At 41.5% G+C, this 17,755-nt stretch overlaps 1 protein-coding gene across 4 annotated transcripts in view; it reads right to left on the reverse strand.

Moving 5' to 3' along the window:
- Positions 1 to 17,755, reverse strand: part of LOC121924166 (myogenesis-regulating glycosidase-like) — a 718,305-nt gene that overhangs the window by 477,314 nt on the left and 223,236 nt on the right. The window lies entirely within an intron of this gene.

Raw genomic sequence — 17,755 nt, forward strand, 5'->3', positions numbered from 1 at the left:
TAAGGTACTGATTGTACCATTTGAACTGGAGAGCTAAAAAGGATTTATTATGAGTGGGAAGACTCGCCTGGAGCTTTTCCATGGTTTAGTGAATTAACACATCAACCTGGAGACCAAGATTATATGTTTGTTGTTATTAACTGTATTTATCTTCTGCTTTTCTCTCCAAACCACAGTTAAAACAGCAAGGACAGCAAGCAAGGGACAGTTCTAGCCTCCCTAGGGAGGGACGTCCAGAGACTGGGGGCAGCCACGGAGAAGGCCCTCTCTTCTGTGCCCACCAATTGCACCTGTGAAGATATTGGCACTGAAAGAAGGGCCTCTCCTGACAATGTGGCCTGGGGTAAAATGGAGGGTCCGGTTGCCTCTGTGTCACTGGGGTTCATAGAAGCAAGTGGTTAGCTATTTTACTAACAGAATGCACACCCTTCCAACTGTCCCAATTTGGCTCGGACAGTCCTAGTTAATCCTCTGCCTTCCCACTTTTTCAGCTGCTTTTAAAATGCCCCAGTTTCTCTTATCTCCTCTCACTTTCCCCCTTGATCCTCAGCTTACTTTAATTGCTGCAAATTTAGTGCAAAGTGCAAAAGTAGTTTGCACTCCATTGCTTCAAGAGGAGGAGAGGAGAGGGGGCACCTGATTCTCATTCTTTCCACTAGGCTGAGACAAAAAAAACCCTGCAGCCTCTCTTGGCTTGTCCATTTTTCTTCATTCATAACTTTGGCCATCTTGACCATACTGTGATATGGTTTGTCCACACCTGACCTGATTTTCATCTGTGAAATGTTGGAGGGTGTGCAGAATGGCCTTTCATTTGCTCTGGTCTCAAGACTCTTCGGCTTATAAAGCTGAGCCCCACTGTCACTAACTGGCCTGGAAACAGAAATGGCCATTTAGGAATGCCATACTATGTTTCTGTGGCACCTTTGAGACTTAAGAGATTTTCAGATGGGGAAAAAAGCCAGGAGTAAAAGGCACACTCCCAGCATAATCACATGATTGCACTGAATATTTTCAGACGATGTCATGCTCATCCAGGACTTATCTGGTGAAGATCCAGGAATGCTCCAGCAAGAAACCATTCCCGGGACTTCCACATGAATGGTTTGTTGCTGGAGCATTTTTGGATCTTCATGGGATAAGTCATGGATGAGCGCAATGTGTCTGAAATTCTTCAGCACTATCATGCGATTATGCCAATAGTATGCCTTTTACTCCCAGTTTTTCCCCCCATCTGAAAATCTCCTTACTGAAAAAGAGAAGTTGGTAGCATGAGCTTTCAATTACCTTGTCTCCCAGTGACTGTAGTTAAAACTGAACTTGTCACTTCATCTCCATACCCACTAGTTTTCCATTTCTATTGCAATATATTGCTTATATAGGTCTGTCCCTCTGAGGTAGTAGATTCAAGTATCTGAAAGCTCATGCTACCAACTTCTCTCTTTTTCTCAGTTAGTCTCAACGGTGCTACAAGATCCCTTTGCATACTGATTTTCTAGATTAATATGGCTATATCTTTAAATACTGTATTCCTGTCATTAATCTTTCTGTCCTTGGCCTGACCAAATTCTTACGTGAGAAGAAACTGAGCAGTGGTGGTGGACAAAGAAGTTAAATTAGTTGTTGTTAACTGCCCTGGAGTTGTCCTTGACTCATAGCCATCCTATGGATGAGACCTCTCCAAGCCCCACTGTCCCCCACTGCTCTGCTCAGGTGCTGCAGATTCAGGCCTGTGACCTCCCTGATAGAGTCTAGCCGTCTGCCATGTGGTCTCCCTTTCTTTCTACTGCCTCTGCCTTTTTAGCAGTATTGTTTTTTCTAATAATTAATGCCTTCTCATGATGTGGTCAAAGTATGATAGCCTCAGTATTGTCATCTTGGCTTCCAGCAAGAGTTTGAGCTTGATCTGTTCAAGGACCCATTTGTTTGTCTTCTTGGCCGTTCACAGTATAGCCAGCACTCTTCTCCAGCAGCACATCTCAAATGATTTTCTTTCTATCGGCTTTCTTCACTGTCCGGCTCTCACATTCATACATGGAGATAGGGAATATGATTGCCTGGACAATCCTCACTTTAGTGTTCAGAGTTATATCTTGATACTTTAGGATATTGTCCAGTTTTTTCATAGCTGCCATTGCCAATTTTAGCCATCTGCGAAATTCTTGACTGTATTCTCTGTTCTTCTCAATGTTTGAGCCAATATATGAGACCTCCGTGATTATTTAAATTTTCTCATTATCTAGGGTGAATTCTTGTAGGGCTTCTATGGTCATTATTTTTGGGTTTGGGTGTTTTTTTTTTAATTTCCAACATCAAGCCTACCTTGGCACTTTCTTCCTTGACTCTCTTCAGACAAAATGCTAAAATACAAAGATATAATACTGAACACTAAAGATCATCCAAATCATCGTATTTCCTGTCACCCTGTATGGATATGAGAGCTGGACAGTGAAAAAACTTGACAGAAAAAACAAACAAATCTTATTTGAGACGTAGTGTTGGAGAAGAGAGCTAAGAATGAATACCTTCGATGGCCAGGAAGACAAAAGAATGGGTCCTTGAACAGATCAACCCTGAACTCTCTTTGGAAGCCAAGAAAACTGAACTGCGACTGTTGTACTTTGGCCACATCATGAGAAGGCATGATTCATTAGAAAAAACAATAATGCTTTGAAAAGTAGAGGATAGGAGAAGATGATTTTTTTAAAAAAAATGATGAAGATAAATCACTGAAGAGTGAATGGATGAATGGCACACGAGAAGAAGAAAATTATGAAGATGAACCTCAAATTTTGGAAAGTGAAGTGAAAGTTGCATTCAAAGCAATCAGAAAGAACAAAACACTAGGAACAGATGACATACCAATAGAACTGATGAGCCAAGAAATATGGGAAAGAAAGCAATAGCCCACAGAGTGGAAGTGATCAATATATATTCCCATCCATAAAAAAGGAGACACAAAAGATCGCAGTCATTACTGGACCATTTGTGCTAATTTCCTATGGCAGTAAAGTCATGCTCAAAATTCTTCAGCAAAGATTCTGACTATACATGGAGTGAAAAATCCCTGAGGTGCAAGATGGACTGAGGAAAGGAAGAAGCACTAGGGTTCATGGTGCAAATATACGTTGGATAATGGAGCACACCAGGGGATTCCAGAAGAAATTCTGCATGTGCTTTATTGACTACACCAAAGCCTTTGGCTGCATACATTAGGAAAAGCTATGGCTTGTGTTTAGAGGAATGGGAGTGCTACAGCACCAAATTATCCTGATGTGTAATCCGTACTCAGGAATAGAGGCAGCCATCAGAACAGACTATGGAGAAACTGTATGATTCCCAATTGGCAAAGGGGTCAGGCAAGGCTGCATGCTATCATCCTACTTATTCAACCTCTTACCCTTTCCCTCCACCACTCCCTTCTTCTCCTTCTGTGTCATGTCTTTTTAGATTGTAAGCCTGAGGGCAGGGATCCGTCTAACTAAAAAGATTGCATGTACAGCACTGTGTAAATTTACAGCGCTTCATAAATAAAGGTTAATAATAATAATAATAATAATAATAATAATAATAATAATAATAATAGCCGAAAATATCGTATGCACAGCAGGTTTGGACTCAGAGGTAGGAGTGAAGAAAGAAGGAAGGAACATCAACAAACCTTAGATATGCAGACAACACAATACTACTACCAGAAATCAAAGACCTGGAGCAATTACAGAAGAAGGTCAAGAGGAAAGTGCCAAGGTTGGATTAATGTTGAACATTAAAAAGCCAAAAATAATGACCACAGAAAATCTACAAGAATTCATCCTAGACAATGAGAAAATTGAAACAGTCAAGGAGTTCCCATACCTTGGTTCAAATATCAATCAGAATGAAGACTGCAGTCAAGAAATTAGAAGAAAGCTAGGAATGGGAAGGGCAGCTATGAAAGAATCATAAAATCATAGAATCGTAGAGTTGGAAGAGACCACAAGGGTCATCCATGCAGGAACTGCATGTGGCAGTCTATCACACAATAACGTGAAACCACATGATTGCATTCGAACTGACTTCCCATTGTCTGAATTTGCATGTAGTGGGTTATCACGCAATAACCTTAAACCCCATGACTGCGTTCAGATTGCCATTGGATTATACTTCCAATTTTCCTTGTCTGATAAACTCCAATGAAAGCATCCCTCACAGATGGCTATCCAGCCTCTGCTTAAAGACCTCCAGGGAAGGAGACTCAACAACACTCCGAGGGAGTTTGTTCCACTGTCAAACAGCCCTTACTGTCAGGAAGATCCTCCTAATGTTGAGGTGGAATCTCTTTTCCTGCAGCTTGCATCTATTGTTCCGGGTCCTAGTCTCTGGAGCAGCAGAAAACAAGCTTGCCCCCTCCTCAATATGACATCCTTTCAAATATTTAAACAGGGCTTTCATATCACCTCTTAACCTTGTCTTCTCCAGGCTAAACAACTCCAGTTCCTCACAGGACATGGTTTCCAGACCCTTCACCATCTTAGTCATCTTCCTTTGGACACATGGCTCCATTTTCTCAATGTCCTTTTTGAATTGTGTCACCCAGAACTGGACACAATATTCCAGGTGGGGCCTGACCAGAGCAGAATACAGTGGCACTATTACTTCTCTTGATCTAAACACTATACTTTTATTGATGCGGCCTAAAATTGCATTGGCCTTTTTAGCTGCCGCATCACATTGTTGACTCATGTTCAACTTGTGGTCTACTTGGACTCCTAGATCCTTTTCACATGTAGTTTCATTCAGCCAGGTGTCCCCCATAATCCTATATCTGTGCATTTCATTTTTTCTGCCCTAAGTGCAGTACCTTACATTTCTCCGTGTTGAATTTCATTTTGTTAGCCTTGGCTCAGCTTTCTAGTCCATTCAGGTCATTTTGAAGTTTGATCCTGTCCTCTGGAGTATTAGTTATTCCTCCTAATTTGGTGTCATCTGCAAATTTGATAAGTATGCCCCCAATTCTGTCATTCAAGTCATTGATAAAGATGTTGAATAACACTGGGCCCAGGATAGAGCCTTGTGGGACCCCACTGGTCACTTCTCTCCAGGATGAGAATTGGACAAGATCATAAAATGTAAATACATAACTCAGAACACTAAAGTGAGGATCACCCAAGCAATTGCATTTCCCATCACCATGTGTGGATGTGAGAGCTGGACAGTAAAAAACACACCAATAGTAAGAAAATCAACTCAATTGAGATGTGGTGCTAAAGAGTACTGAGGATACTGTAGACAGTGAAAAAGACAAACATTATTAAATGGGTCCTTGAATAGATCAAGCCTGAACTCTCCTTGGAAGCCAAGACAAAATTGAGGCTGTCATATTTTGGCCAAAAATAATAATGCTAGGAAAGATGAAGGGAAGCAGAAAGAAAGGAAGACCGCACATCAGATGGATATACTCAATCAGGAAAGTTGCAGCTTAAACCTGGAGGATTTGTTGAATACAGGAGGTCTTGGAGATGTCTCATCCATAGGGTCACCATGAGATGAGGTTGACTCAAGGGCAGTTAACATGGAGAAAGAGACGTAGACCACATACCAGATGGATAGATTAAATCAAGGAGACCACAGCCAGGATCCAGAAGGAACTACGCAGAGCCTTTGAGGATAGGGGGTCTTGGAGGTGTCTCATTCATTAATCAAAGTCTATTCAAAGGCAGCTAACAACAAGTCTCACTGAGTTTAGCCATGTTTTCTTCCATATCAAGTTTGGAAAGGTGTTGCTTGTAGGTGGCCCAATCCCCTTCACAGATTGACTGGGATCTACCATCAAGTTAAATAGGTAGGTGACAAGAGAACCTCAGCAGCAGTTACAACCTGGTTTTCCTCTTTGGGAAATTCACTTTAAACTTTTGCTGTTGCTAATGGTGTTTAAATTTTATTGCCTGGACAGAGCCCACATGGCCAAAGAGAGAGTAGCCTCTGCCTGCATTAATATCCCTCCAGAAATTCCTGGCAAGAACAGAAACAACATCTTGACAAAATGTAGGCCTGTCACTCTAACACTGACATATTGTTTTTCTTCTCTTGTATCATTTTTAACACCTTTACCTGATGAAGAAGCCAGTGGAGCTTCAATGCTTGTATCACGTATTTTGTGCATTTTTGGCTGGGCCAATAAAGATACCACTATTTTGTGGATTTTGGATCTTATTTTATTTTGCTTTATAGCCAAAACAGCTACCACTGGATAGGTTTACTTTAAACTGCACTGGCCTCATCTACTCACTAGATGTCACAATTCTCCTCTATTTCTGCCAAGAGTTTGACAGATACAAGTTCTGTAGGTGAAGATTTTCACACGGCATCATTATATTGTTCCTTTATCTTCCCAAAGTGTAGTAGAATCATCTTAACAGATAGGCAATTCCAACAGATTTTCACATGAGGCTGTTAGTATTCTTAAATCGTTGCTAAATCATTCGTAAATCATTGCTGTGTCCAGTGTGTGAATGTAACTGTTTTGAAATCATTTTGTAATCATTTATTGCTGAATTCTGATATATCACTACACCTTGGGACGATAAAGGAACGATATATTATTATTATTATTATTATTATTATTATTATTATTAATTAAAGGTTAATAATAATTAATTAAAGGTTAATAATAATAATAATAATAATAATAATAATAATAATATAACGATGCTGTGTGAAAATCTTCTCTCTCTCTCTCTCTGGCTTTTCTTCACAAACGAAGATTCAGGAAGGACTCATGATCCTGCGCTTTGTACAAGCGCGTTGGTGCCTAAAAAGGCCAATCCGAGATAAACAAGTCCAGTTGCAGAAAGCACAGCAGAAAGTCTCCTTGGGTGATGCTTCTTTCTGCGTTGTCGTTTCTCTTCGAGACTCGTTTGGTGTGAGCTTTCAAAGAAGGCTGCAGTATCATGGATAGTGCGTCTCCATGCCTCCCGATGCAAGGCCAGGGAGGACAATTGTTGCTGATCTATCTGGCCAAGCCTGAGATGTTGTTTCAGGGAGTCCTTGTATCTCTTCTTTGGGGCGCCCCTCTTATGCTGACCCGTGGCGAGTTCACCGTAGAATACTATTTTTGGGAGGCGATGGCCCTTCATCCTAGACAGGTGTCCTGCCCAGCTCAGCTGCATCCTCAGTAGCATGGCCTCAATGCTAGTGATCCCTGTTTGCTCAAGGACAGCAACATTTGTCACATATACAAGTCTGGAAAAGGCAGATCTCTTGGGATTAATGCTCCTAATAATAATAATAATAATAATAATAATAGGCAAGCAATGTGGCATTACACAGACCCTAGACTGTACAATATCATTTCCACAAAGGATGGGGAAGTGGACAGGGAAAAACAGAACTAGTGTCCCATGTTGTTGTTGTGTGTCTTCAAGTCATTTCCAACTTATTGCAACCCCAAGGCAAACTTATTGAATTTTCTTGGCAAGATTTATTCATGGGAGGCTTTCCTTTGCCCTCCTCTGAGGCTGAGAGAATGTGATTTGCCCAAAATCACCCAGTGGTTTTCTATGGCTAAGAAGGGATTCAAATCCTGGTCTTGAGAGTTGCAGTCCAAATCTCAGACCACAACACCACACTGGATTTCTACACCAGGTCATACCCTACAACATTTCACAGATGAAAAGTGGGATCCATGTCTCCAAGCAACATCAGAGTGTGGTTGAGATGCCAAAAGTTGTGAATGAGGATGAACAGACAATCTGGAAGAGGCTGTAAAAGATTCCCCCTTCCTCTCCTCTCTGCCCTGCTGAGTTAATGGAGTGCAAATTACTTTTGCACTTTGAATTTCTTTTGCAGCAGTCAGCTGAAGACAAAGAGGGGAAGAAGAGAGGAAAACCAGGCATTTTAAAAACATGGATAGGAGGCCACCAATTAATACTAGATGTTGTAGGCTATATTTCAGAAGATTCCAGAGGATTCCTATCCTAAGAAAACCCTATGAAATTCATGCGGGTGCCATAAGTTGACAGGTGGCTTGAAGGTGCATATGCACACGCGCGCGCACACACACACGCACACAAACCTAAATACCCTAAAGGATCCAGATCCCATCTGACCTCAGAAGGAAAGAAAGTCCATTTTAATTGTCAATTTTGTAAGTTTTTAAGTGTATTGTGTTTTTAGACTGTAAGCCACTTTGGGTCCCAATCTTGGGAGAAAAGTGGGATACAATTAAATATAATAATAGTAATAATAATAAATGGTACTTGGATGGGAGACTGCGAATGAATCTCAGGTGCTGTAGGATGTATTTCAGAGGAAGGCACTGACGAAACCATCTCTGAATATTCTTTGCCTAAGAAAACCCTCTGAAATTCATAGAACCGCCATTAGTTGACAGGTGACTTTTAGGCACATACCCACAGACATCCTTAATTTATTTCAAACTATCTTTGGCAATTTTATTTCAAATACTGAATTATTGTGAACTGAATACAAACACACACTTAGGACTTTATCACAAGGGCAAAAAAGATGGGAACATAGCAGGATGTTCCAGTCAGTATCGCACAATAACAAAGATTATCACTCAATGCTGTGTGGTATTGTGAATAAAGAGGAATTCCAGTGCTTATTTTTAGTAATTGGAAAATCCTGTGAATACAAAGCGGTGCTAGAATTCCCCTTTATTTATGGGATAATTATGGGATAATTGTAATTTCACGCAACGTTGTGTGATAATCGTTATTGTGCGATATTAACGGGAGCATCCTGCTATGCTCCCATCTTTTTTGCCCATGTGAGACATTCCATACACACACATATGAGAAACCAAAGGGGGGGAAATCCAAAACTCAACTCATCCAATGAATAGGTTAAAGCAGCACTACATAATAACACATCCACACATAAAAGAAACACACACATATGAGAAACCCTATTTAAAAAACACTTGTCATCCCAATGAATAGATTAAAGCAATGCCAGATAATAATACATAAATAGAGCGCTACCACATACACATATGCCAGATAAAACTGGACAGCAATTTGAAAAATAAGAAAAGCATGTCTTCCAAACAGGCAACATGCAACTGATACACCTTTCTGAAATTCTTGCAGGTTGGCTTTCTAATTGGCTTTTTCATGAAGAAAGCATTCATGCTATGTATATTTCCTGCCTGAAGCATGCTGAATTGCTTCTTGGAATAAAACATTTTTAATGTGTATTCCGAGACTCTATCTGCTTCACTTCCAGTTTTATTGGACGTTTCCAGTTTCTTAGGCCTTGGGTAATATTTAGCCAGCAGGACAAAAAGCTCTTGATTGCCCTTATCTTCAGTGAATTTGTCTAATTCCCCTTTAAGGCCGCCCAAATTGGCAGCCGCTACTACATCTTGTGGCCATGAATTCCACGGTTTAACTATGCTGTGCATGAATGAATCCTTCCTTTTATCTGTCCTGAATTTTGCACTCTTTGGCTTCACGACCCCCAATGAGTTCTGGTCTTATGAGAGACTTTCCTGCACCATGCTATGCTGCTCTGTCATGCTTCCCAACCTACAAAACTACGATTCCCCCAAGCAACAAGCTGCAATATTTCTTAACTGGTTTTACTTAGGGTTCCCAGATCTCAGGGCTGGATCCTCCATCTTGGGCCAATTAGAAAGCCACAGAAAGGTAATCTGTGGGCAAGACCATTGCCTTGAAAATTACAGGTGCATCTACATGGTAAAAATGATGCCATTTGACACCACTTTAACTGCTCCGTCTTACAGAATACTGGGATCTGTAGTGTTTGTGAGGCATCAGCACTCTTTGGCAGGGAAGTCTAAAGACCTTGTAAAATTACAAATCCCAGGATTCCATAGGATGGAGCTGTAACACTTAAAATGGAAAGGCGTCTTGTAGCACCTTTGAGACTAAAGAAGCTGAGCTTTCATGGAGTATTTACTTTCTCAGATGCATGATCATGCTACTAGCTTCTTGTATTAATTTAGTCTCAAAGGTGCTGCAAGATCTCTTTACATACTGATTTTTCAGACTAACACAGCTATGCCTTTCAATTCAAACACTAAAGTGGTGTCAAACTGCATTATTTCTCCAATGCAGATGAACCCTACATATATATTGTACTTTTCATTCTTGACCTACCTTCTGTTGCTGCAATAGGAAGAGTAGCTCCTGTAGCCCCCCCCCCCCCATTCATAGTAGAATATGGCAAACTATATAGATTCAAATTACAAGAAAATAAATTCCACCTAAACGTTAGGAATAATGGGGGGGGGTTCACTCTGGGACGGGCGCAGGACACTATGAGCACTGAATGGGAACTAGAAGGGAACACAGCTGTGCGATAAAGTACGTTCTCATTTAGTACCCAGTACATTGCCAGAACACTGTGCAATAAGCTTAGTTATTTCTTACCCATCTCTCCCCATGAATCAAGGCGGGGAACACCAACAATGAATAGATACACAACATCAGTTAAAAGACATCACTTAAAATACACATCTATTTAAAATGCCAAATAACATATACACATATTAAAACAATCCACATTTAAAAATCATCATCTAAAATCCACCATTTAAAAATCATCTGGATAAGCCTGCCGGAAGAGACTGGTCTTCAACGCTGTTTAAAATTCGTATTCAGCACAACAACAAAATGTATTGCTAGGATCCATCCCCTGTGACACAAACAGTTCTCAGATTTTGGCTTGGAAATTTCAGCACTTGGATGTTTCATTACGCACAATTCTAATGTTGCTGTGCCCTTTTTGCAAATACATTCTGCTTGCCTTTTTGGCCAGCATTTCCACCTTTATGACATCTTTGCTATGGCCTGGTGAAGAGTAATGCTTCCAGAAGAAATGCTATCTCTGCTGTAATGAAAAGAAAAAGAAAAAAAAGTCCTTGATTTTCTCCAGAACTCACATGACAAGGTCATAATATTTACTCCTTGGATTGCTCCAAACTAACCCTTTCTAATCCCCCGCCATCTTCCTGCTGGTATGTTTCAATGGTCTTTCTGAGCTGGTCTCCTTGTGTTGAATTGCTTAAGTCAAATGCCTCCCTCCCCGGTTTTTTACAAGTCTGAACAGGAGGGCTCAGAAATAAAACTCTCTCCATAGTTTACCTTTCAAGGACCACGAAAGGGAGGTAAGAAACCAGCAACAATATTTTTTTAAGTACCATTTCATTGTTTAGTGGGAATTACAAAAACAAAACTGGCACAAACCAGCTGTAAGGTGATTATCACACCACGATAACAGCAATTGCGCTTTTGGACTGTAGCGCAACAGTAGCTACAGTAGTGATAGTTATTTTCACGTGGTTGCACATCTGCACAATGACAGCATAAAACCTTAATTGCATGGTTACATTTTACACACATGCATGCATGAATCACTATTACATTGTGGGTGATCATTTTGTGCATGTGCCATTTCGGTGCTATGGCACATGTCTGACATTAATGTTTCTATCAAGCACAGAATAAAATTAAGGAAAATATATATTTTTGACTTTATCACATTAATTCTATCCAGTGCACACAAAATCATTCTATCCATATTTCACAACAAGATTGAAATCTACTACGGAAACGATCCTAACAATGTGCACAAATTGCCTCTGCCAAAATGCAGTGTGGGTAAATGTTCCCGGTTGCTCCCACAATAGTGATTGAAGCGCCACTGCTTTTCGCATTCATGTAATCATGCTTCAGTCACGCTATTGGAAACTAATTCATGCCAGTTCCCCATTAATGGGTTGTTACCAGAGCATGCTGGGTTCTTTGTGGGAGCAATCCAGGATGAATGCGACATTGTCTAAAAAGGTATGGCACAATCGCACCATCTTCCCAGGGTAATCCCTTTTACTCCCAGTTTTTCCCCTCATCTGAAAATTTCCAAAGTTCTCCTTCAACCAGTGGTAGGCTTGGTGTCAACTAGGCTTGGTGTCACCCAGTGCTGTAACTCATGGTGTCACCCCCCCACCCCACTGACCTCCTCCCATACCACACCAGGCAAAATCCTTAGTCATGATTTAGTACTGATGTTACTTTTAGTACGTAATTTTGAATGTCATGGCAATACAGTCAGCCTTCTGTATCAGTGGGGGTTTGGTTCTAGAACCCCCCCCCCCCCGATACTAAAAAATGTGGGACCTCAAGTCTCATTAGCATAAATGGACACCAGCATGTATGTTGCCTCATCATCACTGTTGCATGCATGGACTGCCATTGATGATAATATGGCGGCATCCATCCACAGATGCACTAATCTGTGGATAGTTAGTCGATTCAGAGGACCAAGTGTACCATAGTAGTGACATAAACAACTAGCAAAATTAAAATGATACCTTTAAATTACAATAACTTACAGTCTAAATGTGCAGTCAGCCCTCCATCTCCACGGATTACTTATCCATGGATTCAACCATCCACAGTTTCAAAATATTTACACACACACAAAACTAAACCTGGATTTTGCCATTTTATATAAGAGGCACCATTTTACTATGCCATTTAATTTAATGGGACTTTAGCATCCACGGATTTTGGTATCCATTTGGGCTCTTGGAACCAAACCCCAATTACATGTTCATAATTTCAAGTGATTAAAGTCAAAAATTGTAATAAAAAAAGAAAAGAAAGAAAGATGAAAATTAAAATTTGGTAAGATGTGATGCTTTTTAATTTTAAAAAATAGTAATATTTTAAAACAAACCAAAAAAAATCTGAGATCTCTCCTTTCCCCTCCCACCAATCCTTGCCCCACTCCCACCATCTCTTTCACTGAGCTGAAGCATTTTAAAGGGATGTTGGCGAATGCCACAATCCATTTCTGCCCAAAGGTGGGCATTTGGGCATCACCTCTTAGAGTGTCACCTGATGTGGTCTGTACACTCTGCGGCCCTCACTGATGTCCCTGCTTCAAGTAGGAAACCAGGTGCATCTCCGGTGTAGAAATAATGCCGTTTGCTCACATTTTAACTGCCATGGCTCCATCCTACAGAATCTTGGGATGTGTAGTTTTGTGAGGTGACAGCACTCTGGCAGAGAAGGCTCAAGATGTCATAAAACTTGGAATGGTTAATGTTGAGACTACAAATCCCAGAATCTCCTACACATGCTAGGCACAGTGGTTCCCAAACTTCTCCAGATGTTTTGGACTTCCCAGAATTCCTGATTGTTGGCCAACCTGGCTTGGGCTTCTGGGAGCCGAAGTCCTAAACATCTGGAGTGTTAAAGTTTAGGAACCACTGCAGATGAAGGATTCATACATGTTGTTTTTGGCAGGCTTATTTGCAAGGTCACTGTGTAAATTTGTGCATGTTTACTCTAGCTAAGTGTCTATGGCTGCATCCGCCCTGCCAAAATAATATGGTTTGACACCACTTTAATTGCCATGGCTCAAGGCTATGGCATTCTGGGAACTGTATTTTGTTGTGGCACCAGAGGTCTTTAGCAGAGATGGCGGAATCTCTCACAAAACTACAATTCCCAGAATCCCATAGCCTTGAGCCATGGTGGTTAAAGTGGTGTCAAACTGGACTATTTCAGCAGTGTGGATGCAACCTATATCTGCAGATTCCGGGTGCATCTGTAGAAATACTGCAGTTTGACACTACTTTCAGTGCTGTAGCTCCATCCTGTGGTATCCTGGGATGTGTAGTTTTGCAAGGTCTTTAGCCATTTCTGTAGGACTCTCTGGTGTTTATCACATGGAGGTTTTTGCAGCTCAGACCCAGGGTGACTCCTGGTTCAGCTATGTGAATTCACATCATAACGTGAATGTTTTATCACACCTGGTTGCCCTTCCATTGCCCTTCCGAATCGAGGGGGGAATCGAATCCAAGGCAAGTCAGGTGATGCAGATTCAAGCAAAGCAGAGTAAGTGCCAATTGTATTACCACACTGGTGGGATTCAATGATTCAAATCGGCACCCTTGCGCATGTTCAGTGGGGGTCTGAACGCATCGTGACCTTGTCTGTTTCCGGGGTGAAAAGGGGCACAAGTTCTTGTTCCCTGTTTTGTGTGATTGTGTGAATATTTGCCTCGTGAATATTTCTGTGTCTTCTTCATCCCCCTTTTTTATTTTCCCTTCCATTTCAGCAATTTCAACACACACACACACACACACACAGAGAGAGAGAGAGAGAGAGAGAGATAAACATACGTATCTGTATATTCACATTCATGCACATACACACATGTATATATTCCCAAAAAAATGAGTTGCTCTGAAAGTTGCCCTGAAAGTGAAAAGACCACCGAAAGGAAATGGGGGGAAATTGCAGTGCTGCATCATGGGAAATTTGCAACCGGGGGTTTTCGGTGGTGTACCAGAGCAGTAGCAAAGTTGCATTCCACACCAGACCAATTCGGAGTGAAATCGAAGTGAGCTTGAAAGCGAATTCTGTGAATTCACTTTTTTCCGATTTCGCCAAAATGAGGGGTCACTTTGGAATCACTGCGGAAGTGCCATGGAAGGAGCCCCCATAGAAAGGAATTGCATGTGATAACACATCACGTTATCGTGTGAATTCGCATCATTGGACCCATAGTCACGTCGGATCTGAGCTGCAAAAAGCTCCTTGGGATAAACACCTCTGTATTGAAGAGCTTAAGTCAAATGCCTCCCTCTTCCAATCCGCAAGTGTCTAGCCTGGCTGTGACTATAAGCTGATCATTGCTTCCCAAATTTTGGTGCTCCAGATATTCTGGACTTCAAGTCCCAGAAGCCCCAGCCAGCTTGTCCAGTGCTCAGGAATTCTGGAAGCTGAAGTCCAAAACACCTGGAGGACCAAAGTTTGGGAGCCCCTGTGAGAAATACAGTTTAAGTATGCAAAGGTCCCAGATGAAAGCAACAAATTAAAAAGTTCTAGTTATCAACATGGTTCCCAGTGCCTCACTCTCTGGAATGCTAGAAATTTGGGGATTGGAGGAAAAAGTAACTGGGAAGGCAGAAGTCTTCCTTGGGGGGCAATGCCTTCCTTCCCCCCAGCTCCATGCCTGTAGAGACCACCTGCTTTGCTGTGCCCTCCCTGCCTGCCTCCTGTCCCTGTTGCTTATCTTCCACATAAACACATTGGAGGACCCAGGGATGCTAATGGAGTTTATGAGCCACCAGGCTTGGCATTAGACAGAGGCAAGCTCTCCTTCCACAGTTTAGCCTACAACAGATCTACTGCACAATGTCAGCTTTGGAAAGGAGCAAAAGGCAAGAGAAAGGGTGGCCTTCTCATTGGGTGGGAAACACTGTACTTTAACTGTTGCGGCTGCATTCAATGGGATCCTTGGCTTTGTAGTTCACTTAGGCACTACAGGCCCAAAAGCACAATAGCTAAAAGTACAGAAAAAGTTGTTCAGAGATCAGAGATCTGAAGATGCCAGCCACAGATACTGGCGAAACATCAGGAATAAACTCTTTTGAACATGGCCACATAGCCTGAAAAACCCACAAAAAACTATTAATAAACAAATAAAGTTTAAAAATTGATTTTGTGTTTAGACTTGGGCTCCATCTCAAAGATATCTCATTATGTAAGTATATGCAAATACAGGTATTCTATAATCCCCGAAATGCTGAAATCCAAAGTCTGGTCTCAAGCATTTTGGATAAGGGAGACTCAACCTGTTTATATAGTTTGCTTCACAGCCCGCTAGAAAACATGCCTACCAGATTTTTCTTGCTTTTTAGTTGCACAGTTGTGAACACAAGCACATTAAACACACACACACACACACACACACACACCATTAACCATGTTCCTGTGGCTAAATGATTAGATCTGGAACCTGCACAGGTTTAATCCGAACTAAGGAGCAGAATGGTTTCCAGTCCTGCACCTTGGAGGTTGAGACCCCGAACCTCTCCATCTGCACTCAGTCAGAAGGAAGTCCTTCAGTTTTCATTGTAATCTACTAATGAAAGAACTAATTGAAGTGTGTTGGCTGAGAAGATCTCATTCTAGGAAGCAGTTAATTAAGATCAGATCAGGGAAGCGTTTCTGCTGCAGGAGATGAAATGGCTGTGAAACCAGGAGTGAAGGACAAGTCAAAAAGGAGGAGGAGGAGAAGTAGATGCAGCCTTAGCAAACATGCAACTGAAAACACAACTGTGTACAAGGCACATCCATGCTTGATGTGCATTAGTGCTCAATGACACCATTTGGCAATCTTGAGATGAAGGCAGTCAACCTGCATTGGAGAAAGACGTTCAGCCATTTCCATAGGGAAACTTATGTAGGCATAATGGGACTCTGACCATAAAGTTGGAAGGGACCCCCATCACATTGAGCCATGGCAGTTAAAGCAGTGCCAAACTGCTTTAATTCTGCAGTGCAGATGCAAACTCAGCTACAAATGGGACCAAATTAGCCATATATATTATGGGATCATCATCATCTTATTTCTTTCCCATCTCTCAAGACTCGAAGCAAGGTACAGTATGTTAAAATACAAGACACCATTGAGCCATGGCAGCTAAAGCAATGTCAAAGTGAATTAATTCTGCAGTGTGGATGCAGCCTCAGCTACAAACTGAACCAAATTAGTTACATGATGGGATCATCATCATCATCATCATCATCATCATCATCATCATCGTCATCATCATCGTCATCATCATCATCTTATTTCTTTTGAGCCTCTGAAGGCTTGATGCAGGGTACAGTGTATTAAAATTCAAAACACCATCGAAAACCCATAAAACCACCATTAAATTGCAATACTACAACTTATCCCACAGTAGCAAAGGCTGCTGCCAGACTCATTCCCAATGATGGACTGTGGCAGCACCAAAAACCTCTTGCTCTTTCCAGCCCAGACCATCGCCAGTTTATTATTTGCTAGCAATGGATGTCTGTGTCAGTGCAAGGTAAATAATAGACTCCAGCTGCTGCGATACTTGGCCAACCAACACTCTATAAATATAGATTGCCTTATAGATTATGTGCCACGGGATAAGAAGAGGCCTCGCCTTTTCCTACCAAGTATCAGCAGGGAGAATTATCCGCAGAAGATGCTTTTAGGGTGGCTGGGGGTTGCCATAACTGTCCACTATTACCAGGGACAAAATGTGGAACAAATTCTAGACCAAACTGTAGGACAACCGCAGGACAAAACTCAGCCCAAAATGTAGGACATTTAAGAAAAATGGAGGACCTTAAATGTCCAACATTTTGGGCTGAGTTTTGTCCTGTGGTTGTCCTACAGTTTGGTCTAGAACTTGTCCTACATTTTGTCCCTGGTAATAGTGGACAACTCTTGGCATCTGATTTTGGGGCTGTGTTTTGGTCAGGTATTCAGCCTGGTCTGTCAGAGAGCTCTGGTGCCCCACGAAACTACAAATCCCAGGATTCGTAGGCGAGAGTCATGACAGTTAAAGTGGTGTGAAACTGCTTTATTTCTACAGTGTGGATACACCTTGGAGTCTACTTAAGTAAAGCTTCTCTGACCTGCTTGTTTCATTTCACATGCCTAGTATTCGTTTTGGATAAAAACTTTACTGAAAACATGTTGACCTGATCTTGTGGTATAGGGACATAGCCTTATTCTTTCCAGCGATGGACTTTGCCTATGGCAGCAACATTTTAATGCCTACAAACCCTTTGACTTTGTTAATCAAGGAATGCCTGTCATGGACACAAATGCAGCCAGATTGGCCATAAAAGAAAATCCAAATGTCAATATTAGGGTAGCAGCCTCCATTAGGTCATCATACGCAGCACAAAAAGGCATGCCAGTTATAAAGAAAAGTTTTGCCAGGAAC

This window comes from Sceloporus undulatus, chromosome 2, assembly GCF_019175285.1.
Source record: "Sceloporus undulatus isolate JIND9_A2432 ecotype Alabama chromosome 2, SceUnd_v1.1, whole genome shotgun sequence".
Lineage (NCBI taxonomy): Eukaryota > Metazoa > Chordata > Lepidosauria > Squamata > Phrynosomatidae > Sceloporus > Sceloporus undulatus.